Source organism: Equus przewalskii, chromosome 32 (genome assembly GCF_037783145.1).
Source record: "Equus przewalskii isolate Varuska chromosome 32, EquPr2, whole genome shotgun sequence".
Lineage (NCBI taxonomy): Eukaryota > Metazoa > Chordata > Mammalia > Perissodactyla > Equidae > Equus > Equus przewalskii.
Window position 1 is genome coordinate 2,721,367 of NC_091862.1, and position 21,109 is coordinate 2,742,475.

Here is a 21,109-nt window from a genome sequence, read left to right on the forward strand (position 1 = left end):
CATGCAAGTTTGACAAGGGACAGTCGCCTTGAGTCAAATGTGGTGGTTGGACACTCTGCACCAGGGGATAATGCCATGTGCACCACAGGAGTCTGGCCCACGGGGAGGAGAGAGAGTTCAGTAGGAAACCAGCCACGGGTGTGGACAAGATGGCGTTCTAGGGGCCAGCCTTCCATTGCCCATTCTGGCAGGAGGGGCTCTCAGCAATGCTTTGTCCAGAGTGCCGGATCTCAGGCCAGCTCCTGAGGCACACTGGAGGCCTAATTCGTGTTCTCCCAAGTTTTGGGGGCCAACGCTGCTTCATTCCAAAATGTGGGTCATGGGTTACATAGAAGACGTTAGCTCACGGGAACTTCGGCCCCTGGGAGCAGAGGTGACCTGGCCAAGGGCAGAGAAGCGAAGCTTGGCTGGGTGCTGCCCTTCATCCCCATCATCACACTTTGTTCACTGCAGCCCGAGGTTAGGAACAGTTGGAGACACATTTCTGGCTTTGATTAGACCTAAAATTTGTATTTATTGTCTTTTGAGTTAAAAAAAGAGAATTTTATCTAAAATCTTCCCCAAATGGCACCGCCCTGTCTGGGAAAGAAATCTTGTAACAGCCGGGGAAGGTGGGGCTGGGGCCCTGGCTGAGCCCACAGCCCCTAATTACGGAGCTGTGCAAGACCTCCCACACTGTGGCCCGGAGAGCAGGGGATGCGTCAGTGCGTCCTTGCCTGTCTGCCAATGGACGCCTCCGTGAGGTCTGACAGGTGCCATTGGCAGGGTAGGGATGGCCCAGGGCTCCCTGAAGGACAATCGAGGCCAGTGAGGAGGAGGCCTTTGGAGGGGAGCTCCTGTATCAATTCCTCTGATTCTCAGCACTCTTCTCCTCGCCCCTGCCTCCTCCACTCTGGGAACTGGGTCCCCTCCAACCTCCAGGCTCCACTGGAAAGCTCAGGGCTCTGGGGAGCAAGCTGGGTGGGCTTCCAGAAGCAGCTGCGTCTGTCTCCTCCCCTCTCCTGAGAGGCTCTGACTGCAGGGAGCTGGCCAGCCTCCTCTGCGAGCCCAGCTCTGGGAAACCGCTTCCACGGCGGGCTCTGGCTCTGGGGGCTGGCGCATCCCAGGGCGAGATCTCTGGGTGGATGCAGAGGAAGACGCAGAGGAGACAGGTGAATCTGGGCGCCCGTGGGTGGGGATGGATGGGTCAGAGGGTGGGTAATGGTGCCAGCTGGCGGCACTCTGGGCCAAGACCACCCTGACATCCCTCTTCTCCTCCCTCACAGCTGCCTGAGGGGCAGTAGGGGAGTCCTTGTCTTTACATTTTATAGACAAGAAACTTTATAGTCGAGTAACTCGTCCACGTCCAAAGCTGGGCCAAGGGGAGCTGAGCCTGGAGTGTGAGGCTGCACCAGGCCTCTGGGCTGTGGAGCTTCTGGTATCTTCCATATGCCCTACACTGTGTTCTTGAACACTGTTGTGATGGTGAGACAAGAAATGACAGTCCCTAGGACAGCAGCACTGTCCAAGGCTCGGGCTTCCTTCCAAGAGCTCAGGATGGCTCCCCTTGTGGCAGCCCGGCTGAATGTGACTGTGAGGGTGACAGCCCGAGGGCCAAGGGTCCCCCCCAGCAACCTGGGATGGGTAACTTGAGGCCAGGCTGCCCCCAGCATCTGGACACGTGTTGTGATTACACATTACACACCCGCACACCTGCACGGTGCCCAGCTCCCAGAGGCTGCTCCTTCTGCGCACAGTAGCCAGGCCTTGCAGTAAGTGACCCGCTGCTCTGGCCACAACTGAGAATGGAGCAGAGATGGTTGTGCCAAAGTGCACCTAACCCGTACCAGACAAACAAGGCCCTGTTCCAACCTCTGCCCAATGGAAGTGGACACCAGAGGGGGCATCTAGGGAGGTCGAGTTGCAAACACAGAAAGAACACGCACATGCACACACATACACACATACACAACTGTGTCCCACCCCCGAGGCTCAGATTGGGCTGTGTGCACAGGGAGGGTCAGCCCACAGTGAGTGGGGCTGACACAATGGGAGTGACATGGAGACCCCCATCCCTGGGACCATGGTCTGCCCGCAGGATGCACCCTGCATGGGCGATGGCGGTCACTCCTGGGCTAGTCCAGGGCCAGGTCCAGGGGTGGCTTTGACAGCTGAGGCTCGGAGGACCCAGAGGCAGAGATTCGCTCAGGACAGCACTGCCCTTACCTACAGCTGAGGGGTACTTAAAACTTACACAGAGCTTGCCTGCAGGAACTCACGGGCTAGAACAGGAATTGGGGGTAAAGATCATAGATGAAGAAATGGCTGCGAGCAACGTTCAGAATTTGACTCATATATATTATACTGAATAATATCATGAATATATGTTGACATCAGAAGATGGTACAGCGTAATCTCTAAAAAGATTAAAAGGAAAGTGTAACTAGATTAATTGGTAAGCGTGTGTGTCATGGGCTTCCTGAAATCCTGATGTTTGGGCAGTAGATGGTCTTTCATGACCTCGTTATGACAATTATTTCTTAGTGGTAGATAATAGCATGAAAATCTATAGATCTGTACCTAGATATTCTCTTATTTGTGTTTTCTATATATTTATTTATTTATTGCACAAATAATCCTTACCATCAAATCTTATTTATTTGTGTGGGGCTCTTCTTAAGTCTCAGGAACTGTGAGTCTTGGGGACACACTGTTTGGGACCCAGTGGCCAGGTAGAAGACTATTCTGTGGGCGAGAAATTGGGGAAAGGTGTGGTTTCTGTCCCACCGCCTCAGCCGGGATCACATGGGAGCATCGGTTGGCCCAAGGACTTGGGTATCTATAAGTTCTAAGAAAATTACAAATGAGAAGCACACGCAGCCAAGATTCAGAGGAGTGGGTCGGGGAAAGGCGGATGAATGGGGCTGCATTTGTTTCCTGAGGCTGTGGTCACAAATACCACAGACAAGGCTGCTTAAACAACAGACGTGGACTCTCCATTCTGGAGGCTGGAAGTTCGAGATCCAGCTGTCGGTGGGGTTGGTTCCTCCTCCTTGGTGTGTCAATGGCCGTCTTCTCCCTGTGTCCCCACACAGCCATCCCTCTGTGTCTGTCGGTCTCTGCGTCTGAATTTCCCCTTCTTGTAAGGAGACCAGTCACATTGGATTAGGGCCCACCCAATGGCCTCACATTAACTTAATTAATTCTATAAAGGCCGTGTCTCCAATCCTAGTCACGTTCTGAGGTGCTGGGAGTTGGGAAGACACAATTCAATCCATAACAGGAGCCCACGTGAGGACACCTGGGGGTTTGGTCATTGGTCTCCAAACTCTCTCCTGCACAGACTGTCTTGATGGGCTTCAACCTGTGGCCTTGCGGTGGCAGTGGGGGTGGACAGAGCCAGCACAGAGGTGCTTTGTGGCAATTTGTGTGGGTGTTTTGGGCTGCCCTGCTGAGTGGGGTGCACGCCTGTCATTTAGCGGGTGGAGATTGGGGTGTTATCATCCCGCCGAGTCAGGAGCATCGCTTAGAAGGAAGAGCTGCCTGTGTCTTGTACCCTACATGGCCCTTCCAAGATCTCAGTGGGTCACTGGGCAGCTCAAAACTTGCGTGTAGTTGTTGGCCCTGGGAACCTGACTCCATTTCACATGAAAACCTAAAGTATTTTTTTTGCACAGTTTTAATGTTCCAAGAATGTAACTACTATGAGGATTGAAATTTACTTTGTTTGGAAATTTTCTGGGAATTGCTTACTGTTTGGGGAATGCATGTCATCACCGTATCTGATCAACCACACTCTGTGCTCTCACACCGTCCCTTCTGCCCTCCCTGAGGTGAGCTGTATGGTAAAACCATATGTCTATTGATCCTCAGCCCCGATCTGCAATTCGGAAATCCAGAAAGCTCTGAAAAACAACTTTTTATTTTCATAGTCCATTTAGCGACGAAATCTGACTTGAATCAACAGCGTGCCTCCTGAGTGTGCAAGGCCCCAGGAAAAAGTTTTCTGCTGGGCCCCTGACCATACAAACCACATGAATCACCCCAAATGGGCATGTCTGCACCATTCTGGCTCACGAGCTATTCTGCAGAAGCTGGGCCTGCTGGTGGGAGTGATCTGAGGCCAGGCTGCCTGCCTAGATCAGAGGCTCAGCCCCAGGAGCCTGGGACAACCCCCCAAGGGCAAGGTCCAGAGTGTCTCGGGGCATCTGGTCAACCCCACATGTGGAGAGGAGGGTCAGAGGGCGCCGTAAAAGGGAGAAATGGACCCAGGGCCCACGTGGGGTTAAGCCAGGCTGCGGGTGCTCCATCCAGGTGGCATTGTTTGTGTGGGCCTTGGGGTGATCCCAGTCACCAGAGGAGAACAGAACATTTCAAAGGATGTGCTCCAATGTGGCGGGGGCCGATGAGGTCCGGGGCCCAAGGCTGGATTCCCACTCAAGGACAGCACTGTGAACTCATGTGAGGCTAGTAACAGCCTTTTTGAAAACCTACTTTGTGTGACTATTCACAGATTTCACTTCAGAAATGTTAACATATTTGGTTAGAAGGTACTGGCCTAGGTCTTAATGGGGTTGACATGAAACGTAGAGAACAAGCGTGGCGTTACCACGAAATGGTCTTTAAGAATGTGAATCTCCAAATACAGCTCAGCTCGAGGGTTTCAGATAAGAGATTTACAAACCTTTCTTCTAGTATAATCGCGCATGAGAATTTACATATGAAATATGTCAACAAGATTTTTTTTCATGAATTATTTTCTTTTACATCAAGGTGATGGCCTCATGTAGATTTGTTTTTAAATTCTGTATGTGGATAGCCCATATTTCCAATAGAAGAGGTTCAAGATGACAAAGGAGCATCAAATTGTAGATGATGTCAAGACTCTGAGGAGGTGGGGGTTGAGGTGGCTGGAGATCGAAGAAGCTGCCCAGGGCCCCTGGCTCGCTACTGATACAGGGGCAGAGCTCGTGGTGGAAGCTTCTTGTGTAGATCTTGCTAGGCTTCCTAGCCGAGACTCGGCTACAAGAGAGAAGGCAGTGTGATATATCAAGCTGGGCAGAACCTGGTGACCGTCCCACTCTCGGAGCTTTTGCCCAATAATCATTTAAGGCTCGGGGGGACATTTTGCTCAGGGATGATGTGAGCTGATTGATGCCTGGATTGGAGATGTGCCCCAGGCTGGGAGAACCCTGTGACCCAAGTGTGCCCAGGAGCACAGTGGCCGTGCCAACGGCAAGCTCCCCGGATCCCTAGGCAGAGATAAATTCGGCTGGCTAGAGAAATCAGACCAGGGAAAAGGGTTTCAATTCAAACAGAAAGTGCAACCCCTTACTAGTGTTTTGGTGCCATTTGATGTCCTTGTGCCTGGACACTGATGAATTCATGAAACTCAGAGGGAAAAAAATGAAAGAAGCCCCAGGTCTGGAAAACAGAAGAAAATCCGGTCCCTGGACTGTACCTGGCTCTGAGCATTTGACGCCACACTGCCGGGTCGTGGTGATTCGGCTCAAGAGTCAAGTTTTATTTCTAGCCAAGGGGGGAAAGAACTGGAATCCACCTCACTTCTCATCCATTCTACCTTCCATGCAGACTCAGTCTTACCCCGAGTTATGGGATTATCCTATTAGTGGCAGTGCCTTTGGGTCCAAATTGCAAGCATCCCAAGGCAGCCCCACCATCCCAGACCCATGGAGGATCTCTCGGCTGTTCCTGGCTGACTCTCGGCTGCAGTCATGTCTGTGCCCACAAAACTGTGTAAAGGAGCCTCCTGGCTGCCGTGGGGATGGAGCAACCCAGGAGAAGAGCCCTGTGAAGCCAAAGGTGCTTCTTCTGGTGCTCTCCACTCCCCCGGGCCTTGGCCAGCCAAAGCAGGGCTGGGACAGAGCAGAGGACTTCCGGCCAGTTCTGTGCCCGCTGGGCCCTGAAGGAGCTGGCAGGCCCCTGAGAGTCTCCAGCGGTCTATTCAGTCCACTCTGGCCTCCGCACACTGCTCACGGCGGTTCAACCCAGGCCTGGAAGCTTGACGGAAGGAGACACCACGTAGTCCACTCCATCCTTCTCTTCCAGTCTGCTCCATCCGCCAGTTATAATAACAAAGATGTAAGAGTCCCATTAATCCGAAGAATGTGAACAGACTCTGGTTGGGAGGGGTGTCACCTACACTGCAGGGGTGGGGCAGTGCTCAGAGTTAGCCTGTCCTTGCGAGAGTTGGACAGGCCACACCCCGCGACCAGGCTGGGCCCGAATCAGTCAGTGATGGACCTCATTCCTCTAAGCTGATTTGCAGAGACAGGATTCAAGGGGACGCAGGTGGAATATGTGCCCCTTTCCAGAATACACGAATGTGTGTAGACCCTCCCACTGCCTGAAACCAGAGCGTGTGGCAAAATGAATGGTTTGGGGACAAATGAGGGAGGGAGGTTAGTCAATAATTCCCATCTTTGGTTCATAGAATGGTGTTGTGTCAGTTGCCTGATTCGTCCCCAACCTTCCTGTTGCCGCTTCTAGGGAAAATCTCATAGGGAGTTGGGTGTGTTCTTAAAAGTGTGTGTGTGTGTTTCATTTTTCAAGAACACGTAAGATGAGTGATTTTTTTCGGACAAGCAGACGCTGGGGATGTGTGCTCTGTGGCAGCTCCTGATCATTTCCGGTTGTCCTGTTGGTCACCGCCCATCAGAGGCCCTCAGCCGGAGCTGAGTCCATCAACTGAGCCTCAAAGGGCCGCCACCAGGAAATATCCAGAGCTGTCTGATGCAAATTGCCACCACCTGGGGGATGGAAACGACATAGTTCATGCTGTAGTCAATCAGCATCTCAATTAATATCTTCCCTCTTTTTCCTTTATTAGAAAAACGTGTTTTTGGAGCATAAGTTTTCACTAAAAATGAATAACAGGCCTTTCAGATAATCCATGGCTGGGTTTCCACGGGAGGGCAGTCTGCTCCCTTTGGGGGCGTTTGGAAACTTCTGGGGGGTGTTTTAGCTTTTACAAGAACCAAGGGATCTACAGACAAGTAATGGCAGCCCCCAGGGACATCAACCGTCCTGCACACCAGGGATGTTCTGCAAAATGAAGGATTGTCCGCCAGAAGCTCCCACTGAGCTCCTAAGGAAAAACACTGGTTTTTCTTTAAAAAGGGAGCAAGACAAAACAAACAAAAAAACATTGCCTTTTTCTCTCATTACAAGAAAGTTCTCGCATTAGGCAAGGCCACCAGACCTCACTGGGTCTGGAGTTTTAGTTCCCCATTATCCGCCCTTGGGGCAGCTTCGCCTTCCTTTTGAAAGGCTCAGTGACAACTCCACAGTCCTGTCACGATGGTTGAAAGATCTGCCCGTGAAGTGAAACCTCAGATGGTCCCGCAGGCCAGATCTACCTGTGACGGGGCCTCAGCTACACAACCTGATATGAACTAATCCTAGAAAAACCAACAAAATTCCATCTCGTCTGCTCCGCCCCGAGCGGCTGTCTCTGAGGCTGCAGCCTTTGTTAGAACAGGTGAGGGATGGTGGGGGGCCCCCCGTAAGGCAAGTCCCCGCAGGGAGAAAGTGCACAGACACTGAGCAAGCTTCTCAGCAGGTGCTCCGAAGGGCGGGGAGGAAGGAGGAAGAGAAAAGAGGCAGAGACACGAATTCCTTCTTACAGGAGAGGAACTACTGGCTTTTGATGACATAAAGCACGGGCCACACAGAGCGTGGCCTTGCAGAGGGAAGGGCCTACACGAGGACAGCTCTCTGTTCTTCTCTGCCTCCATCTGTCCGGTTATGAATTCCAGGGGAGTATTCTGGAGAGCGATGAGTATTTGCTCCATGAGAATATCTGTAGGAAACCTACAGTCTGGGTTTTTCTGAGGCCTATTTTCAAATATTTTGTGCTAGGATCTCCATAAATCTACTGCTTTGCGTCTGAGCCCATGTTGTGAATTTATTTGTTCCAAGAAAATTCATCGCTGTTCGTATGCTGAAAAGTAGCGCACTTTATGCTTTCCCCAGGGCGGTATAGGAGGAATGTTTACTCAGCGGCCCTTTCAGTGGGCCAGCAATTATTTATTGAGCCCGTACTGCGTGCCAGGCACTCTGATGGATGCTGGGGACATAATGCAGAACAATACAGTGAGGTAAACAGATGATGATAAGGCAGTATGTGTGGTGGGAAGGTAACGGCCCCCAAGGACATGGGGGCCCTAATGCTTGAACGTGTGATTATGTTACCTCATGTGGCAAAAGGGACTTTGCAAATGTGATCAAGTTAAGGATCTCGAGATGGAGAGATTGTCCTGGGTTATCTAGGTGAGCCCAATGCTCTCACAAAAGTCCTTATAAGAGGGAGAGGGGAGAGTGGGAAAGCAAAACGGACCAGCCGGCCACCCTGGAAAATAGTTTGGCAGTTACTATGTGACATCATCAGACTCAGCAATTGCACCCTTGGACATTTGTCTCAGAGAAATAAAACCTATATTCACACAAAATCTTCATGGAAACTTTTTCATGATTACCCCAAAATGCAACCGATACAAATTCCCTTCAACAGGTGAAGGGGTAAACAAAGTGTGGTCCATCCACTAGGCAGCAGTGAAATGGAAGAAGGTTTTGATCCACACAACAACTTGAATGGATCTCAAGGAAACTATGTGGAGTGAAAAAATCTGGTCTAGAAAGGCTAAATATGGTATCATTCCATTTATATAACATTCTTGATATAACAAGATTACAGCGATGGAGAACAGATTAGTGGCCACCAGGAGTGAGGGATGACGTAAGAGCTGTGGCTACAAAGGGTCAGCACGAGGGAGCCTTGTGGGGGTGGCACAGTTCTGAATCTGGATGATGGTGGTAATTTCATGAATCTATACTTGCGATAAAATTGCAGGGAACTACACACACACGCACACATGTAAAACTTGTGAAATCTGAATAAACCATGGCGTGCATCTATGCCAATTTCCTGGGTGTGATATGGTGCCATGGTTACTCCAGATGCCACCATTGGAGGAAACTGGGCGAAGAGTACATGAGAACTCTCACTGCAATTTTTTTGCAACCTCCTGTGAATCTATAATTATTTCAAAAATAAAAAATGTAAAAGAAATTCTATCCAAGGCAAGAAGAAGATGCATTAAGAGCACATTGATGAGACACTGACCCAGCTGTGTGGGGCCGGCAAAGGCTGGCGTCTACACTGAGGTGTGAAGGCCTGCAGGTGAGCGAGGGGAGGGGCAGCGAGAGGTGAGTGAGTGCAGGTGTGACTCTGGTGTGGTAGGAGGATCCCCTTTTGTGGGGAACACTCTACCCCATAGTGTTACTACCCAAGGGGGCTCATCTGCCCACCACAAGGCAGGCCAATAGTCTGGAGGTAAGGTGGTAGGAGAGAAAGGGTTTTAGTACAGCTTGCTGGCAAGGGGGAAGATGGTTGACTAATGTCCGAAAGGACCATCTTACAGAAGAAAGACGACAGGCCAGTTATATAGGGGAGTGGTATCCAGGTGGGGGAGGCATCTGGTCTTGGTTCATGATAATCTTTTGTTTTACTGCACATGCATCAGAGACGGGAGCAATGGTCTATATGCTGATCATAGATGATGGCTATCAGCACAGACTCTCTGCCTTGGGGGCCACATTCCTAAGGACCTCGAAAGAACAAAGTTGTCAACTTACAGCTAGGTTAGTGAATCAGAGGTCATTCCGAGTTTCAATATGGTTTCTTTTCTACAACATGGCTTCCCTCAGGTCAACCTCGTGCTGAGCCCGTATCAACAGGTGCCGAGCACAGTGGGGCTTCCTTGCTGGGGGCCATGAAGACTTTCAAACATTTGGAGAATTTGGAGACTCGGTTAGATGAGATGGTGTTCAGGTCCCTTCTCACCACGAATCTCTGCCTCCAGGTTCTATGACTCATTGAAGACGGAACATTCAGGGGCGTCTGTCCCCGTGCGAGGATGCCAGCCTCTCTTGTCAGGGCTGGAACCTTCCCATCGCCCTCCTGTCTGGTGGGGGCATGGAAACGGTGTGGTCCCTCTCTGAAGTAACCCTGATTCCTCATGGCTGCTGACTCCCTCGGGTCCCCAGCCGGTTCATCTGCTCACCTCCTTGTCTGCACAGGGCCAATGAGTGGGATTTCCTCGATGAGTTGAACGACCACACGACCAGAGTCTGACAACCTAATAGGCAATGAGAACCAAACGGTGTGAACAGACACGACTCTGCTCCAACTCTTGGCTCGGCCGTAACTCACAGAAACGCCACTAACACAAATTTGAAAGAATTCCTTAAAGATTTTGAGCTCTTAAAAAATGTGTCCAATAAAAAGCTTTTTTTAATTTCAATTTCCAAGTTAGGGTAGAAGCAAGCTTTGTGGCCCGGTTATAGACAGATGTCTACACTGCTTACTTCAGGACGGAAAAGCTCTAACACCATCCGTCGCTTAGGTGAGTACGTTTTATGAGGTCAGGCCTGTGCTGGGGAAAACCCAATGGTCCTTATCCCCAAAAATGTTTTTAGATTCAACGCCAAGAGGAGAACCGAGACGTACGTGAATCCACATGCTGTCCCAGCGTTTTAGCCACATTGCTTTAGAGTCGTAACCTTCCTTGCCAAATGGCCACCCCACTCATTGATTGATGGATTCCTCACAATGTCCCGGGCCCCCACCACGTGCTAAGTGCGAATGGCTCAGACCACAGCTTCTCTCCTGCGGGAGGCGGGATCCAGTCAGGGAGGCAAGGCCCTGCTCATCCATTATCTCGTAATGCCGAAAATAAGCTTGTGTGGCATTTTTTAATCTCCTTTCCTATGTGAAAATGAAACTGACGCTGAGAGGAATGAAGTGAATTCCCGGAATCCTTGTGATGAAGTGGCGAACTGGGAACAGAACCCAGGTGGGCCTGACTGTGAGGTCCCTGGAAATGAGCCCTGGGACTCAAAGTCAGTACAGATGGAGGATTTGCCGATCCAGAGTATGTGTAAGGGGCATAAGTGACACCGAGGAGGAATGAAGAACTTTCGTGGTGTTAGAGATGGTTTTCCAGCGGGGTTTTGAAGCATGCGTAGGAGTACACCCAGATGAACAAGGTGAAGAGCCTGAAAGATTTGGTTAGGTGGCTGCCTTAACCTCAGTCCTCTAAAGGGCTCAAGAAAAGTCATTAATTTATAGTTTTCCCAGCGTTTTCCTTGTTATAATGGTGGAAGGGACACTCCTTCAGCTCTCTATGACTCAGAGCCACACCTGCCAGGAAGGACCTGAGATAAAAGTGGTGCAGCTTGGCGACGAATACATGGGGGCTGAGAAGGGGAAGAGTCATGGCACGACTTCTGGAAACTGGCTAGACCGTCACAAGTACATGCATGTATGTACACACGACACACACATGCGTGTGCATACACATCACACATGCATACACACACACACGCACAGGGCGGGAACAGGAGAATTTGAGCTGAGGTTTAACCAGATTGAGTACCAAGAGCTTGCATGGCATCAGTTGGTCTGGTTGAATACGCAGCTCTGGGTGCACATGGAAGATTCAGATCTGAGACTCCACAGCACGGGAGGGGCAATTAGACCCCAGGATGTGACAAGATCCTTCAAAGGGGGACGGAGGGCAGTGAGGGTCCCACAGGCCAAGGGAGGAGGGAGAGCAGCAACACACAAACAGGGACCCAGCAAGGACAGCGCCAGCCGCGGACGGGCCTGGAGGAGACCGGATGCACGAGCGTCGAGTCCTCCTCACCGAGGCCAGCTTGTGAGCAGAGCTGAGAATGTGTTTCTGCCTATTTAGCTTGTTAACTAAATGGGGCAAATTTCCTCAGTTCATACAGTCTTACCATTGGGAAAAAAACCACTTTTCCACCCAAAAGATGTGTTATCAAGTGCCTTCTATATACCAGGCACCGTTCTCGACCCCTGAATGCATCTGTGATCAGAAGAGACAGCCGGGGCCCCTGTGAGAGCTGTGTCGGGCAGGGAGACAGACAGCAGCCTCAGACAGGACACACAGGTGACAGCGCAAGTGGGTGGGGACGCAGGGCCTGAGAAGGAGAGAGGGAGCTGGGGGTGCAGTTCTGGACAGGAGACCAGCACTGACCTCGCCGAGTGGGTCATCTCTGGACCACACTGGAAGCCGGAGAGTGAATTTGTTTCCTAGGGCTGCCATGTCAAAGTCCCACAGACTAAGTGACTTAACACAACCGAAATGTGTCCTCTCACAGTTCTGGAGAAGTCCGAAATCCAAGTGTCACCAGGACCTCACGCTCTCAGAAGCCTGGGAGCGATCTTCTCATCAGTTCCAGCTTCTAGGGGCTCCATGTGTCCCTTGGTTTGCAGCGTGGCATCACTCTGGTCTCTGCCTCTGTCTTCCCATGGTGTCTTCTCCGTGTGTGCACATGTGTGCGTGCGTGTGTGTGTGTGTGTCTCCTCTTCTTATAAGGATGCCAGTCACACGGGACTAGGGCCCACCTTAATGTCCTCATCTTAACTTGGTCACATCTGCAAAGACCCGATTTTCAAATAACTCACATTCACAAGTCCTGGGGCTTATCTTTCTGGGGGACGCAGTGCAACCAAAGATGAGTTTTGTCAAAGAGGTGGCTTTGATTACCAGTTATTAAAAAGAGAACAGGGGGCGGGCCCAGTGGCTCAGTGGTTAAGTTCACACGTTCTGCTTTGGCGGCCCGGGGTTCGCTGGTTCAGATCCCAGGTGTGGACATGGCACCGCTTGTCAAGCCATGCTGTGGTAGGCGTCCCACATATAAAGTAGAGGAAGATGGGCATGGATGTGAGCTCAGGGCCAGTCTTCCTCAGCAAAAAGAGGAGGATTGGTGGCAGATGTTAGTTCAGGGCTAATCTTCCTCAAAAAAAAAAAGAAAGACAGAGACCAGCTATGGTAGTAGCAAATGAGATGCCATGCAGTGTCCCACATGCCAACGTGGAAATGGCCAAGTGTCTCAATGGCAGTCTTGGATTGAGTGGGAGAAAAGGATAAATTCCCGTGACGTGTTTCCGTCCTGGTTGTTTTATGATGTTGTGACGTCTTCCAGATCTGCTCTCATTTGTTCATCAGGAAATAGCCGAGTTAATGGAGGAGTTTATTAAACAACCGAACAGTGTCCCCGTGTCTGAGCATAATGAGCTCTGGTCCAGACGCCTTTGCTGTTCCAGGCTTTGTGAGGACTCCCATTCCTCACTCAACAAGACTCCAGGGAGTGTAACCTGTGGGTCCAGCTTTGCACAAAGGTCCAGGGGTATAAAGGTGAAACGTGTCCTAACTGACCAGGTGAGAAGCAGAGGCGGGAGGAGGATGAAGCCAGCCGTTAAGGGCGACCCGGATGTGCATAGCTGGGGGGAGCATGGGGGTGAGCTGAGGAGGAGGACGGTGTGAGCAGATGGTGGAGAAATAGTCTGTCTTCAGGGCAGAAGAAAGGAGGTCGTGGAGGTCGTGCAGGAGAGAAGCGGCAGGTGAAATGTAACTTTGGACAGAAGTCGCAGACCCGGCCCGAGGAGAGCTCGTGGGGAGTCTCCAGGCAGCAGCCCTCACCCTGTGTGTTCTGAGGAAAGGATGGCTCCATTTCTCTTGCTTCTAGAAACGGTCAAAGTTGCTGTCTGCTGATGCAAGAACACCTAGGAAACCAGGACGGGGCTTTTCACAGGTTGACGCGCACGTGGACGTCCTGGAGACGGTGTGGAAACGCAGAGTCTGTGTCAGAAGGGCTGGAGGGCTGGAGATTGTGCGTTTCCAACAAGAGTCGCGATGCCGAGGGGCTGGTCCGTGACCCCAGAGAGGAGCCAGGCTCCAGGAGGCCACAGCTGGAGAGGAGCCAGGCTGTCCCTCTCAGGGAGCCGATGAGATACTGATGCAGGAGGAGGTTCAGCGATGGCAGCTAACAATCCACCTGGACTAGCGGCAGAACCAGGGTAAGAACTGGGGTATTGATTGTCCCGTTAGAAGCGGCAGCGAGGGGAAAGCTGCTGGTGAGGCACCTGGAGGGGACACGTGGCTCCATCTGAGGTCCACTCCTGAATCTCTGAATCCCTTACAGACTCTCCCACTGGAAAAAGGCTCATCGCTCTTAGAAGCAACTCTGGAGGAGCTTGACAGCGTGACCAAGATGTCGTTTGCAGAGTTAACAGGCTGTGGAAGCAGTCGGAGCATCTCACCCTCCACTCGCAGGCTGGAGTCCAGTAAAATTCACACAGTCCCTTTAATTAAAAACCTTCCTAAAACTCAACAGAGGAGCAACCCGGAGACAGACCCTGAAGGGAAATAGCTCCTTGCAAAAATAACAGCGAGCCAGCTAGGAGGAGTGCGTGAGGGAAACCCAAGGACAGCAGGGCTCTGGAATCTATGCACCGCCTGACTGTCCCCTCCCAAGCTCCCTCCTCTTTCTCTGCCCCAGCTCTTGCCACCTTCCCCTGGTCCCGTTGGGCAGGCAGCTGCCATTGGGTGGCCATCTGCTGGAGTCCTTGCCCAGGTGTAGACTGCCTCCTTCTCTGCTCTCGGCTCAGATCAACCTGAGCTTAGGGTCTGACTCCATTGCTTCAAGCTGTGTGACCACGAGCAAAGCACTGAACTTCTCTGAGCCTCGGTGTCCTCATTTGGAAAATCTTAATCGTCATATTCATGCCTTGTAGGATTCCTGAGAGGATGAAAGTCCAGTGGAATTTACAGGAAGTTGTTTCCTTGGTTTGAGACTGACATTTAAAGCTTTGAGAATCCTTGAGTTGACAAGGACAACCAAGCTGAGGGCAAGGGAGCAAATGAGGGCATTGATAGGTTGTGAAATTCCACAAGGAGCTTGTGCATCTTCAAGGCTTTCTTGGTGGAAGCAGGAAAAGACAAACCAGAACAAGGTCCTCTTGAAGGTTCTGATATCCCCACACTGTAATAGTATGTTTTGAGAATTTTCTAACTTGGAATTGAAAGTACAAAGAAAGTATTTCCGGCGTATCTACCTCATAAGAGAGTCTATTGGGAGAAAAGATTAGTTTTAGCTTCCTTTGTACCACGGTGGGCCAAACCATCCACTTCCAAAATTATCCACCTAAATGTTAACGAAGAATTAAAAACAGCAGTTGGTTCAATGCGTAATTGAAATTTATTCTCGCCAGCTCATTAGTTGGGGTTAAATGTCTAATGTGGTAGATTTACGTTTTGGGTCCCTGATTTATAAAGAATGTGTGCAGTTCATAAATGACTACTTTTTACAGGAGTTAGAGCACCCCTTGCTATTTTAAATGGTTCTAAAAATTTATAGCATTTGTATCTTTGTCTATTTGTTCCATTATTAGTCCTGGCGATGCTTTTTGAGCATACACAGCAGAGCCAACCCCAATTATAATCTGATTCCTATGGGAAAACACTCTGCTCTGGGTGGCTGGCTTCATAACGAGGATTTCATTAACAAGTTGTAGGAACATGAGGCCTGCCTGGTGGAAACTAGGCCAGAGGGCCCCTCCCTTCCAAGAGCTGGGGTTTTCTCTGTCATCTGGCAGGCGAGGGGGCAGCAGAAAATGCAGGAAATATTTAAAGAGACTCACCCTCTCTTTTCTCTTAAGGGAGGAAGACCCAGAGTGCTAGAAAGAACTAAAGGACATGAATGAAACATGAGAGCAGAAATAGAAATCTGAAGCCCAGGGTAGGGAACCACATCCCGAGGTGTCCTCATCAGTCTCATTAATTCTACAGCTCGGAGGGTCGGGCACAAAGTCTTCCGAAGCCCCGGCCCTTAGCAGGGGGCCCCCACTCTGAGTGCTGTCCACGTGGCAGCCTCTCCCGCACACCGTCATTGTCCCCCAACTAGAAAAAGAGCTTGCTGCTATGCAGAGGGAGCGTGCAATGAGTGGGATTGGTCAGCAGCTCTGGGGGAGACTGGCAGACCCGCCCCTTCAGCATCCAGGGGGGTGGGAGGCGTCTGGCTGAAAATAGGCTTTGTTCTATTATTTACAAAAAGCATCAGAAAGAAATCAGTCACTGAGGCTGCCAGAAAAGCAGCCTCCCTGGCAGCCGCCTCCCTCCTGGAGCTCGCTCAAGCAGAACACAGCAGTGCGATGCTGTAGGGAGAGCATGCTTCGCCACACAGAAGGGGCCTGCCATCGCAGGAGCCCCCTTCTCTGTGGCGTCTGGCACAGGTGCATGTCCTGAGCCCTTGGACCCAGAGTAAGGCAGGACACGCAGCTGGCTGGTCCGCACCTGCTACGATCGCTAGGACACACTGACCAGCAGACGCGTCAGAGACTTTTCATATAGATGGTGCTCTGTGAAGAGCTCCAGCCTGGTCTCGGTGTCTGGATTTCAAAAATCCTGCTTCCACATTTTGCTGTTTCCTTTCGAGGATTAAGGCTGCCACAGCGAAGCTGTGTTGGAGAAGGAATCAGCGTCTGCAAGTTATATTTCAATTTGCAGCGCAATTTATATTCCGCCAATAAAAAGGAATCACAGAAGATTCTTTGCCCTAAAGCTTGCCTCGGCTGCCAAATATTACATTTGCACAGTGACAAAGAACATAAATACACAGAGACTTATAAAGTCATGTTTTGCTCTTAAAAGAAATGTTCTCTCTTGCCAAAGAAAGTACTCAAGATGATTCCAGAAAACAGGCTTCAAGAGTTCAATAGCAGCCTCAGAGGGAGACTTTCCTTGTCTGGGATCTTTTGCTAACAATGAGCCAGACTCCACTGTGACTCTCTTGTATGGTAGTGACAAGTTATGCCTTTCAGCCAAACTTGTTAGACTTATAACTCATTGGCTAAACACTGCATCAGTGACTGAAATACTAAACAATGCATTTATCTTGATGGCTGTCTGATTATGCATGCATTCATCTATCTATCCATCCATCCATCCATCCCTCTCTCCATCCATCCATCCATCCATCCATCCATCCTTCTCTCCATCCATCCATCTATCCATCCACCCATCCATCCATCCATCCATCCATCCATCCCTCTCTCCATCCATCCATCTAACCATCCATCCATCCATCCATCCATCCATCCATCCCTCCCTCCATCCATCCATCTATCCATTCATCCATCCCTCTCTCCATCCATCCATCTAACCATCCATCCATCCATCCATCCATCCATCCCTCCCTCCATCCATCCATCCATCCATCCATCCATCCATCATCCCTCTCTCCATCTATCCATCCATCTATCCATTCTCTCCTGCTCCCCCTGAAAAAACCTTAAGGCAGGCTACTAATATTGTGAGAATTATTAGGAGGAAGAGGCACTAACACTGACCCATAAAAACTACTGGCAGACATGACACCCTCTGATTTAGCTCAGTAACTAGTGTACTGGGTATATGTTGTTTTTGCTTATCTGGAATCAACTTTCCCATCCTCTTATCAAACCACCCTGAATTCCTTTGGGGAATCACCCTCATGGTGACCATGTCGTCCCAGATCTGGGAGCGGACACATAGCCCAGCTCTGCCAGCCCAGCTCTGGCCACAGCACTTGATGCAGAAATGGTCATGTGACTCAAGTAGATCCAATCAGCATTGGCCCTGGGACCTTGTCTGGAGCCACCAGGAAAAAGATGAAGAAGCGTGAGCCCAGAGTTCGTGAGGACACCTCGAGGAAATAACCTGCTTAAGAACAGAGTGAAACAGACTCAAGAGAAGTAAGAGGGTAAATCCGGGTCCTGCAGACATTGTTTGAGCTCAGGGATCCGAATATATCCAGACTCTCAGTGACGGGAGCGAAGGCATTCCACTCTTCCTGCTAAAGTCAGTTCAAGGTGGGAACCGGCATTTAGCAACCAGCAGTCCTGGTGGGTTCAACCAGCAAAGGGGCTCCTTGCCTTTGGCTGGTGTGGCCCCTTCAGCAGTGGCAGGGGGCAGAGAAGATGGGCTTGTTCACTGTAAGTTAAACTCAGAACCACCAGATGTCCCCAGAGGAGGTGCTGCTGGTGAATCTGCTCGGGCGAGGCCCGGAGCAAGACCTGGCAAGATTGTGATGACTCTGACAGGATCTCACCAGCCAGGGGTCTCTGCCACCAGAGATACGTGCTGTGTCCTTTCTTGTCAATACTCTTCTGGAACAGTAGCGTTTGATGCCTAAGTGATTCCTGAAATTTTGTACATACATATCGTAGCTTTGGAAGTCATTATCTCTTTGACAGTCTAGAAAACTCCATCTCCATGGAAATAATTTTTCAGTTTCCTCTGAAGCCAATAATCGAGGGTAGGAATAACTCCCTCCCCAAGGGGATAGAGGGTTTTGTTTTGTTTTTGGAAGCAAGATATGGTGGGTTATCTATACCTTATCTTAGTCATGGTGATTTAAGCAGCAGTGAAACATGACTTCCATAAATAATGGAAACCCTATTTTTCACCTTCCTTTTATTCAACAGGCTGTCTCGGGGCTCTGAAAAATGTCTTCCTGGAATTTTCCTGAACTTTTCAAAATATAACGCCAACATTTTCAGAGCATCTTTCAACATGCCAGGCATTATGTTAGGGACCTGGATTCAAATGAAAATATTGTCGCGTCTCTGCCTTCAAGGGGACAACAGTATCACGGAGAGGGGCGAGGGGGAATTGACATAAAAACGCAACTGCAGATCCATGCCAGAGCACAGCGGGGAACAAAGGGCCGTAGGAGCAGACGGCAGGGCAGGGTGGTCCTCAGACTGCCTATGAAATCACAGAGCCACAGCGGAATTCTAGAAAGAAGGGTGCCACGAAGTGCCTGCCAACCATGAGGGTGAAGGAGATTTGATTCTGAAGAAGCTAAAGGTGACCACTCATGCCCTGGCCCCAGTTCTCAGCATTTTAGTGTCACGGATGTCGTGACATTGTACAGGATGGCATCGATCTGTGCCCTGGCCCCAGTTCTCAGCATTTTAGTGTCACGGATGTCGTGACATTGTACAGGATGGCATCGATCTGTGCCCTGGCCCCAGTTCTCAGCATTTTAGTGTCACGGATGTCATGACATTGTACAGGATGGCATCGATCTGTGTGTATTGTCAGAAGAGAGCCAGCCCTCAGGCCAGCGTAGGTGCCTGAGTGACACCTGGTACTCTGCAGCTGCCCTTGGCATTGGCTGTGATTGGACTCTGGGGTCAAATATGCAGGACATCTCCCTGAGTCCAGAAATGCTAACTTTTTATTGAGTCCTGCCAATGATGCTAAACCCTGATTTTAAAATTCAAATCAGACCAAGAAACGTTTATATAGAAAGCAAGCTTCTGTGCCTCTGAAATCCTTAAGAGGAGGAAGAAAATGATAATGAGCAGAACGTCTAGCACAAGAAAAACGCTTACTCTGGTTCACGGTATTGCTGGAGGAGCTGAATGTCAAAGTGACAGTCATCGGCTCTAGAATCCCTACCTGTACGTGGAGAAAACTAAAAGGGATGAAGATAAATCATCAACGCTTTATTTGAGCAGTTGAGCATATTGGAAAGGCTTTTTCCATAGTTGTGAACAATTTACACAAATATGTACGTTGCCACAATACCAGCATGGAGGCACTCTGATTTTCAAGATCACATTGTTGAGAAATATGTAACAATATTTCATTTTCATTTTTCAGTAATAGCTTATTGTTCATTTTGGTGGAGTGTTTCTCACGTTTTAAAAAACTATTTTAAAAATATTATCTAGCAACAAGGTCATTGTGAAGTGAGAATATGTGTTTAATATCACTACTTTTATAAATGTACGTTCCTGATTTTTGTCATGTTTATACATTTTGCATTTTAAGTGTGTTTCTTTTCTTTTTTTATTGTTATGGATTCTGAACACTAGTTTTAAAATGCCAGTATTAATACTGGATTGACATATGATGGGAAAAAGCGCTCACACACTCTTTTACGATTTTGCTCCAGCAGCACTGTCACTCTTGGCACAGAGAATGACAAGAGTTCCTCCCAACTTGGATCACACTCAGCACAGGTAACCACACCGGGACTGGCTTGATCCAGCCCGGGCCTCGTAAGAAACGGAGCAGCCATGCGGCAGTGCACGGCCAGGTGCCAGGAGCTCAGGCCGTTCCGGAAGCGCCCAAAGACATAGGAGGGCGGTCCCTGGGTTCGGAGCCCAGGGGACACCACTTGCCCACGTTGGCTCACAGCTTCCTTTCCTGGTAGGACAGAAAACAGGTACTGATCGACCCTGAAAAGAGAAAAAGTACAGGGAGAACAATTGTCCTGAGAAGTACTGGGGACATACTGAGTATAGGCTGCAGGAGTGAGGATGCCGGCCGAGTCCTGAGCCAGCGCTGACCCCCTGTGACCTCGGCCAGCTGACTTCATCTCATCCAGTTTCTCCTCCATCGCCATCGACCCCCCTCACGTCCCACCATCCTCCCCTTTTCCCAGTTTAAGGGGAGTTCTGTTTAACAGAGGATCTCCCCCTCAGTCACTCTCCGACTCGATTTTGCTACGGAAAATTCCAGTAATGGACAAAAGTGGGAGAAGGAAGGGGAAGCCGCAGTCAGGGAGCCTGAGCCAGCCTCAGTGATAAAGCCGTGCAGCGAGGACAGAGAAGGGGAGACAGCAGCATGACGCTCAGGGCCGAGGAAAGAGCCGGAGGTTGAGAAGTGAGTGACTCTGGAATAGCTGTGGGATATAGGATTGCAGGAAAGAGGAGATAGAGGATGTCCTGGGTTGAGCAGCGCCCCCCAAATTCCCATCCTCCCTGGAACCTCAGAATATGACCTTATTTGGGAATTGGGTCATTGCAGACGGAATTATTAAAGGTAAGCTGAGGTCCTACTGGAGCAGGGCTGGCCTTTAGTCCGATATGACTGGGGTCCCTATAAGAGGTCAGAGACAGAAGGCAGAGATTTGAGACATGCATTTACAAGTCAGGGAAGGCCAAAGATTGCTGCCCATCACCAGACGCTGGGAGGAGGCAGGACGGCATTCTCCTCTGGGGTCTTAGGAGGGAGCCAGGATCTGCCCACACCTTGACGTGGGGCTTCTAGCCTCCGGAACTGTGGAGACAATAAATGTCTGTCGTTCTGACCGGTTTGTGGCACTTTGTCATGGCAGCCGGAGGAAACAAACACAGGGGCATTTTAGGAAGAATCGTCGGGGGTGTGAATTAATTCTCTGTAGTGTTTCCAGAGCTGCAGATAAAGCTGGCACTCTCTCCATTATTTTTGGCTACTGAAATGTA

The 21,109-nt window shown here is 50.1% G+C and overlaps 1 long non-coding RNA gene across 1 annotated transcript; it reads left to right on the forward strand.

Moving 5' to 3' along the window:
* Nucleotides 1-1,030: 1,030 nt before the first annotated feature.
* LOC139080787 (uncharacterized) lies at nt 1,031-19,687 on the forward strand. Its single transcript, XR_011535565.1, has 2 exons — nt 1,031-1,151; nt 18,335-19,687. It is a non-coding gene; the product is annotated as an uncharacterized lncRNA (long non-coding RNA).
* Nucleotides 19,688-21,109: the final 1,422 nt, after the last annotated feature.